This window comes from Zingiber officinale, chromosome 7A (genome assembly GCF_018446385.1).
Source record: "Zingiber officinale cultivar Zhangliang chromosome 7A, Zo_v1.1, whole genome shotgun sequence".
Lineage (NCBI taxonomy): Eukaryota > Viridiplantae > Streptophyta > Magnoliopsida > Zingiberales > Zingiberaceae > Zingiber > Zingiber officinale.
Window position 1 is genome coordinate 85,993,681 of NC_055998.1, and position 9,728 is coordinate 86,003,408.

The window sequence follows — 9,728 nt, forward strand, 5'->3', positions numbered from 1 at the left end:
TTTAAGACTTTAAAAATCATTCTAAAAAATTATTTTAAAATTTTTTAAAAAACTTTAAAAATCATTTTAAAAATTCTTTTAACATTTATTTTAAAAATTTTATTTTTTTTAAAATTCATTTAAAAATCTCTTTTGAAAATCTTCTTAAAATTTATTTTAAAAATCATTATAAAAAAACTCTTTTAAAAATCATTTTAAAACTTAGACACTTAACTTAAAACTTAAATTTTAATTAAATTAATTAAAATTCAATTAAATAAATTTTAAACTTAATAATTAATAAGTAAATAATTAAAAATTAATTGTTCAATCTTACTTTATTTAATAACTTAGGTTCACTTGATCAGTACCTTAATTTAACCTAATTAAAACATTAACTTTATACTAAGTCACTTATAAATCGAACTTGACTTTACATTAAAATATTAATTAAAATTTACTATTTTAATTAAATCATAATTAAATATTGATTTAAATTGAACCTTACTTAACTTTGTTTAATAACTTTAATAAATTTAACTTTGAATTAAACTTAGTTAATCCTACTTAAGTTAAATTCAAAAAAAATTGAAGTAAATGAAATGTTAAACTATAACTAATACTTTCATTATCAATTAATACGAAATTTAAATTATTTTAAGTATTAAATTCTTAAATTAAGTAAAAGTTAATCAATAAACTATTGATAATAATTAATATTGAATTAGTAACAAATTATTTTATTTAATATTAAACTAAAATTTAACTTAATACACCTTGATCCTGTCCGAACCAGGAGTCAACGGACGCTGGGGATGTGGCGCTCCCTGCTGGATCCTCGAGTGCTCCGGCGAACCTGCAACAAAACCGAGCCGGGAGGGGTGTCCCGGCGACGGCCCTCCGACGCTCAAGTAAGGCGAGGAATAACAAAGAGGTGGCTTCAGAGATTCAGACCAGCGTACCTCCGGTGAAGAAATGGAGACCTTATATAGACCTCTCGAAGGAGCCTGCGCGCGCCAATCAAAGCAATCACCTGCTTTCGACCATGCCCAGGTATGGGTCTGTCAGAAGGGCATCCATGCCCAGGTATGGGTCTGTCAGAAGAGCACCCATAAGGCCATACCGCTACTGTATCAACCTCTCCATGATGTGACGACAAGACCCTCTATCGTGAAATCTTGTGTACGGCATAATCATCCGACATGCCTTTGCTGACATCCCATATCCCGAGCCGAACGGATAGGCCGCTCGGCTAACCTTCGTATCCTAGCCCTTATCCTGGCCGAACGGATCACCCGCTCGGACCTTCGGTTCCAGCCGGGCAGACACCCGCTCGGCCATTCAGTCCTTCCTTTGTATCCTCGCCCTTATCCTGGCCGAACGGACCGCCCGCTCGGGCAGACACCCGCTCGGCCCTTCAGTCCTCCCGCCTTGGCGTCGGAAACCCAAGCCTATGGCTGGGTTATCTCTGGTTCCGCTCGGACCTGCTCAACTGCTTGACGCGGCCATTACCCGCTTAGTCAGCCCTCCATCCGTCCTCAGGCTGGGACCCTTCAGGAAGTGGGTCCCCCATTCTTACCGCCGGATCACTTGCCTCCCCTTCAAGTCTAGTCGAAGGAGGCAGTGAGTCCGACTGACTGGACTATGTGTCCGAGCAGGCGGTCGTCGCCTTACCGTCGCTTATAATATCCCTTGAGCCGTTCGGCCTTTATGCTAAATTCAGCCGCTCGGCTCTTCGTTTTGGATGTCTTGGCGCTCAACTTGGATGTTTGCTTGTCTAAATCTTCTCGAAAATTACGCAAATCCTTTTCATTAAGTCGACGCATGCGCGGTATGGGCGCATTAATTGCGCCTAGTGACAGAGCGCCACGTGGCTCTTCTCGCGTGGCGGTGATGATCCGTACGATGGGACGCCGATTGTTTTGAAATGGACGGTTAGATGATGGCCTCGTCTCTCGTGACCTGCATCCGACGGACTAGGCCGACCAGCCTCGTTCGCATAAAGCCTTCATCTTCGCCCTTATGCCGCATTCTCTGTCTCATTGCGCGTCCTCCGTCGAAGGTGCCCGCGGCTGCATCGTTCCGACTGTCCTAGTTCTTGCCTCTTGGTGGTTTTCGGCTTTCTGGTGATCCTCTCCGTTCATCTTCCCTCAGTAAGCTTCTCCCTTCCTTTCGTTCGACCTTTCCCTTTCGCGGGGAACTCCTTTTGTCCCCCTGCTTGCGAACTTTTATCTGTCCTCCGTTTCCGAGTTTCTTTTGGCTTCCTTCTTTTTCTTGGTACTTTAGTCATGGCGAGCACTTCCGCACCCGCTGTTGATGTTCATGGTCCCTGGTATATGACCATGGAGAGTAAATTTGACGAGGAGGGCGCTCGGCGTCTTGTTCGGACGTACGGGATCCCGGATGACCATGAAATAGTTGTAGCCGACCCGACCGACCGGCCCCATAACCTATTTATTTTTTTCTGGACCAATTTCAGGGCGGCCTTAGATTTCCTACCCATCCATTTATTTTGGAAGTTTGTAATTATTTCCGCATCCCGCTCGGCCAACTTGTGCCGAATTCCTTTAGGCTGCTGAGCGGGGTGGTCGTCCTCTTTAAGCTGCACAGTATCCCACTCGACCCCAAAATATTCCACTACTTCTTCTACCCCAAACAATCCGAGTTGGGTACTTTTATTTTCCAAAGTAGAATAGGCTTCAAATTTTTTGAGAATATGCCGACCTCCAACAAGCACTGGAAGGAGTTCTTCTATATACGACTTCCCGAGCGGCCAGCATTCAGAACCAAATGGCAGACCGCTGTGCCGACCCAGCCGGAGCTCGGCAAATTCAGAAGCAATCCAGCCTACCTTCATGCGGCAAACTGGTTGTCCGGTCAGCGGTACAAAATCGACCAGTTGCTTCTCAAGGGGGTGTTGTACATTTTTGGATTATCTCCCGTTCGGGCCAATCTTCCCTACCGCATGAGTAAGGACTCTTTACTCACTTCGCCTTTTTTGTCTAACTGATTTTAATTTTTTCTACTGCAGCTGAAGTCATGTGGCGCTCCAAGGCTACTGATCATCTGAAATTGAAAGCCGTGGAAATTGAGGCGGCTACCAAAAAAGAACTCGCCGAGCGGGGTCTAATCCCCAGCCGCCCGGCAGCTACAGGAGAGGGGGGGACGCAGTCCGCCCCTGAAACAGAAGTTACCCCAGCCGCTTCAACGGAGGTTGAGGCGGATCCTGTTTCTTTGCTCCAGCAGAGCTGGGAGTCCCCCAGACCGGGGATTCACCACTGGAAGTTCGGCGGAAACGTCGAAGGGACTCCAGCTTTCCGCCGACCCCAGAGGGCGAACCACAGGCGCCGATCGAGATCGCTTCGCCAGATCGCACGCCGTCGCAGATCAGGACCCCCGTGGCCTCACCCACCGCACAGCCCTCTGGCTCTCCTCCACTGACTCGTCGTCGCTTACGACGGTTGGGCGAGACTTCAACCATAGGGGAGTCCTCGAGCCAGGCGATTGCGGCTGAGGAAGTGCCGGCCGACCACCCGACCATCAAGACTACCCTTCGATTCCCATCGGAAGAATATTTATTGTCTGCCGATCGGCCATCAAGCCCCGTTCATGAAATAACCTTTACGGGTCCGCTCGCCAAACTCTTCGAGGACGCCCAGATTCGGGTGGCCCTCATGACGCCCAAGCAGCTCGGCGATAACCACATGCAGCAGGCCACTCAGGTAGGTTCATTTTTCTTCCTGCGCCATGCTACTGTTTGGTTTCTGATTTTATTATTTCACTTACAGTATTGGGCGGAGCAAATCGCCACTAGCCATCGGCTGGCCGAGCTGGAGGATCTCATGGAAAAACTCCAAGTCTCGGGGGGTCCATCGGCCGAGCGGGAGAAACAAGCCCGTGAGGCCGAACAGAAGAAGGTCGCCGACCTGGCTACAGAGGTGGCTCGACTTGAAGGCCTGGTGAAGAAATGCGACGCAGACGTGAAGCGCGCCAGTAGCCGGAAGAAGCGGGCGATCGCTGATCTGGACAAGATGAAAGTTGAAGTCCGAGCCTTAGATCAGCAATCTAAGAATCTGGAAGCCCAATTAACTGCCGAACGGGACGGGCGCTCAGCTGAACGCACTAAGGCGGAGGTGGACCAAAAAGTTCTCCAAGATTCACTAATTGCCTCCCGAGCGGCGCTCAGAAAGTACAAGGAGGGGGAGCCGAGTCGCCTAGCAGCAGCGCGCCAAGAATACCTCCGCTCGGAGCGGTTCGGCGCAAAATTTGGTGGCAACGTCTCCTCAACTTTCGCCGAGGCGGTCAAGGTCACCATGGCGTACTTGAAGAAGGGTGGGCACCTTCCTGCTGACCTGAGCATTCCCTCTTCAGATCTGGCGGCTATGATTGACGATATCCCGGACGCCTTTTTTAATTTTGAGGACCCGGAGTGAGATGAGTTCTTCCAAGTACTTTCTGTATTTCATCCGTTTTGCGGATGTAAAATTTTTGTACGCGCCGTTCGGCCTAGTTGTGTTCCTTTGCTTGTATTTTTGTTTGCCCTTCATTGCCCCCTTTTTTGTCTGTTTGGTGCTTATCCGTAGAGTCAGTTAAGCTCCACGTGTTCCCCACTAGGCGACCAATCGGGTCAATCAGTTGACTTGTTTTCCTCGAAATCGTTTAGCGCTTGGCTATGCTGTTTGCATTCAGTGAATGCGAAGTATTGGCAAACTGATGGCCGATCGGACTTAATCAATTTAGTACTTGCGAACGCTCGTTATTTGGCGTCCTTAGTTTCGTCCAGTAAGCTCACAGTCGCGGGTTCGACTCTCGATCTTTAACGACGGAGCTCGTCGGTCTTCTGCTCGGGGATTTATAGACGCCGGCTCGTCTCCCGGTTTCCCGGCCGGAGGGTTTATAGACGCCGGACCGTCTCTCGATCTTTAACGTCGGAGCTCGACGGCGCGGATATTTATAGCCGGTCGGCGCGGCTCTCGATCTTTAACGACGGAGCTCGTCGGCGCGGATATTTATAGCCGGTCGGCGCGGCTCTCGATCTTTAACGACGGAGCTCGTCGGCGCGGATATTTATAGCCGGTCGGCGCGGCTCTCGATCTTTAACAACGGAGCTCGTCGGCGCGGATATTTATAGCCGGTCGGCGCGGCTCTCGATCTTTAACGACGGAGCTCGTCGGCGCGGATATTTATAGCCGGTCGGTGCGGCTCTCGATCTTTAACGACGGAGCTCGTCGGCGCGGATATTTATAGCCGGTCGGTGCGGCTCTCGATTTTTAACGGCGGCGCTCGACAGATTTTCTCGATTTTCGGAGTTTTCGACTAACCCATTGGAGCTCGATCAGGATCCAGATCTTCACGGCTCTCGATCTTTAACGACGGAGCTCGTCGGCGCGGATATTTATAGCCGGTCGGCGCGGCTCTCGATCTTTAACGAGGGAGCTCGTCGGCGCGGATATTTATAGCCGGTCGGCGCGGCTCTCGATCTTTAGCGACGGAGCTCGTCGGCACGGATATTTATAGCCGGTCGGCGCGGCTCTCGATCTTTAACGACGGAGCTCGTCGGCGCGGATATTTATAGCCGGTCGGCGCGGCTCTCGATCTTTAACGACGGAGCTCGTCGGCGCGGATATTTATAGCCGGTCGGCGCGGCTCTCGATCTTTAACGACGGAGCTCGTCGGCGCGGATATTTATAGACGCCAGCTCGTCTCCCGGTTTCCCGTCCGGAGGGTTTATAGACGCCGGACCGTCTCTCGATCTTTAACGACGGAGCTCGTCGGCGCGGATATTTATAGCCGGTCGGCGCGGCTCTCGATCTTTAACGACGGAGCTCGTCGGCGCGGATATTTATAGCCGGTCGGCGTGACTCTCGATTTTTAACGACGGAGCTCGTCGGCGCGGATATTTATAGCCGGTTGGCTCGGCTCTCGATCTTTAACGACGGAGCTCATCGGCGCGGATATTTATAGCCGGTCGGCGCGGCTCTCGATCTTTAACGACGGAGCTCGTCGGCTTTTAAGCCTAATTAGGATAACGTTTACCCAGCCGAACGGCACAGGGTCTTCGGAATCGAGCCTTTGGCTCGTACAATATACCTCCGGCTGAGCAGCTCGAGGCCTTCGGAAAACTAACCATTCGGCTATGCACACAGAATGCCTTGGGAATAATTTGTTTCCTGCGATAAAAGAAGTACAGCTATTTTGAATTTACACAAAATAGAGCAAAAGTGCACCTCTCACCCAGCTCTATATGGCTGAAGGTGATTTGCACTCCATGGCCGATCCAGCATCCGACCTTCTGCATCCTTGAGGTAATAAGTTCCCGAACGGAGCTTCTCGACCACTTCAAAGGATCCTGCCCAGGGAGCTTCCAACTTGCCGACATCTCCGACTGGCTTGACTTTCTTCCAAACTAGGTCGCCTACTTGAAAGGCTCTGGGGATCACGCGCCGGTTGTAGTTCTGTTTCATACGTTGCCGGTACGCCATCAGCCGGACGGACGCTTTAGCTCTTTCCTCTTCGACGAAGTCTAGCTCCATGTTCCTCCGTTCGGCGTTATTTTCATCATAATTTTGTACCCGAACGGACTCCACCCCAACTTCAATCGGGATGACTGCTTCGCCTCCATATACCAAGTGAAATGGAGTGACGCCCGTTCCCTCCTTTGGTGTCGTGCGGAGAGCCCATAGGACGCCCGGCAGCTCGTCTACCCAGCTGCCTCCTTCATGGTCGAGCCGAGCCCGTAAAATTCTGAGAATCTCTCGGTTGGTTACTTCGGCTTGACCGTTACTTTGAGGGTATGCCACCGATGTGAAGTGCTACTCGATGCCATAACTTTCGCACCACTTCCCGAGCAGCTTCCCAGTGAATTGGCATCCGTTGTCGGAGACTAGTCGTCTTGGGATGCCAAAGCGGCAGATGATATTTTGCCATATGAACTTTTTAACCATCTGCTCGGATATTTTTGCAAGTGGCTCAGCTTCTACCCATTTTGAGAAGTAGTCGACCGCCACCAATAAGAACTTCCGCTGCCCGGTAGCCATGGGGAAGGGTCCCACGATGTCCATCCCCCATTGGTCGAACGGGCAGGCCACAGTTGATGCTTTCATCTCCTCTGCCGGTCGGTGGGACATGCTGTGATACTTCTGACAGGATAGACAATTTGCAACGGTCCGGGCGGCATCCTTTTGAAGGGTTGGCCAAAAATACCCGGCTAGCAAAATCTTCCTGGTTAACGACCGTCCGCCTGGATGCCCACCGCACGAACCTTGGTGCACTTCTCGAAGGATGTACTCGGCATCTTCCCAGCTGACGCATTTTAGGAGCGGACGGGAGAAGGCCTTCTTGTAGAGTTGATCTCCTACGAGGGTGAACCGGCTAGCCGTTCTCTTCAGCAAATGAGCTTCTTCCCGATCGGAGGGGGTAGCTCCCGAGCGCAAAAACTCCACAATAGTTGTCCTCCAGTCGCTCGGGTGTGTGATGCCCTCCATCCGATCGACATGTGCTACTAAAGATACTTGCTCGATCGGCTTCTGATAGCCGACCGGGGATAACACGCTTGCCAGCTTGGCCAATTCATCCGCCACTTGATTCTCCGCCCGGGGGATCTTCTGAATAATCACCTCCCTAAAGTTGAGCGTAAGTTTTTCAATAGCCTCCACGTAGAGCTTGAGCCTTGTACTATTTATCTCGAAAATCCCCGAGATTTGCTGAGCAGCCAACTGGGAATCTGAATAGAGGATGACCCGGACGGCTCCAACGTGCCGAGCGGCCTGCAATCCAGCAATGAGGGCTTCATATTCTGCTTCGTTGTTGGTCGCTCGGTAATCTAGCCGGACGGAGAGCTGCATCCGCTCTCCTTGTGGGGACAGCAAAACTATGCCAATTCCACTCCCGTGTCTAGTGGATGATCCATCCACGAACACTTTCCACACAGCTTCGGGTTCCGGGTCCTGCACCTCCATCACAAAATCGGCTAAGGCTTGTGCCTTGATAGCCGAGCGGGGCTGATATTGGATATCAAATTCGCTTAGCTCGGTTGTCCATTTGATGAGCCGTCCGGAAGCTTCTGGATTTAAAAGCACTCGTCCCAACGGGCTATTGGTCTTGACGATAATCGTGTGTGCCAGAAAATAAGGACGAAGTCTCCGAACGGCTAGGATCAGAGCAAAGGCCAACTTCTCGAGTCCGGTGTAGCGGGTTTCAACATCTTTCAAGATATGACTAAGGAAATATACAGGTTGCTCCTCATTTCCCGACCGGACTAACGCTGATCCCACTGCCTGCTCGGTTGAGGATAAATAAATGTACAACGGTTCGCCGACAGCTGGCTTGGCCAGTACAGGTAGGGAATTTAAGTACATCTTCAATTCTTCAAAAGCCCGATCGCAGTCTTCATTCCATTGGAACTTTGTAGCTTTGCGGAGGATTTTGAAGAACGGAAGGCTCCGGTCGGCAGTCTTGGAGATGAAGCGTGATAGCGATGTAATCCGACCGGTCAGCCTTTGTACTTCCCTTGTGTTTCTGGGCGGTGGCATGTCCTGAAGAGCCTTCACCTTGCTAGGATTAGCTTCAATACCCCGTTCGGTCACAATATAGCCCAAAAAACGTCCTCCTTTGGCGCCGAACAAACACTTATGAGGATTTAGCTTGATCCCATATTTTCTAAGTGTACGGAAGGTTTCTTCCATATCTTTGCATCAAGTGGCCGCTCGGAAGGATTTGATGAGGATGTCATCTACATAGACCTCCAGGTTGTGTCCGATTTGCTCGCGGAAGACTTTATTCATCAATCTTTGATATGTTGCTCCGGCATTCTTCAGCCCGAACGGCATCACCGTATAGCAATATGTCCCGTCTGGTGTAACGAAGCTAACTTTTTCTTGATCCTCCGGGGCGAGCGGCACTTGATGATAGCCTTGGTAGGCGTCCAGCATACATATAAGCTCGCATCCAACTGTAGAATCTACGAGCTGGTCGATTCGGGGCAGAGGGTAGAAATCCTTCGGGCAAGCTTTGTTCAGATCTCTGAAGTCGATGCACACCCTCCATTTGTTGCCCGGCTTGGAGACGAGCACCACATTTGCTAACCAGCTTGGGAATTGAACCTCCCGTATGTGGCCGGCCTCTAAGAGTCTTTCTACCTCCGCTCGAATGATAATATTCTGCTCGGCGCTAAGATCTCTTCTCCTTTGTTTTACTGGCCGAGCGTCCGGCCGGACGTGAAGCTTATGTTGGGCTATGCTGGGGGAGACACCGGGCAGCTCATGCGTCGACCAGGCGAAGACGTCATGATTCATCCGGAGGCATTTGACCACTTCTTCTTTCTGTTCGTCTTCCAGGTCGGCGGCAATAAATGTTGTAGCCTCCAATCGGCTCGGATGGATCTGAACCTCCTCTTTTTCATCATAAATTAAAGCAGGAGGTTTCTCGGTTATGGCATGTACCTCGATCCGTGGAGCCTTTCGCGCTGCGCTGGATTCGGCTCGGACCATTTCCACATAGCATTTCCGAGCGGCCAACTGATCTCCTCGTACTTCACCGATCTTGTCCTCGACCGGGAATTTGATCTTCTGGTAGAACGTCGACACAACAGCTCGGAATTCGCTTAACGCCGGTCGCCCCAGTATCACGCTGTAGGATGAAGGGGAGTCGACCACCATAAAGTTTGTCGTCCTTGTTCTCCGGAGCGGTTCTTCCCCTAAGGAGATAGCCAATCTTACCTGTCCGACCGGGAGAACCTCGTTGCCCGTAAA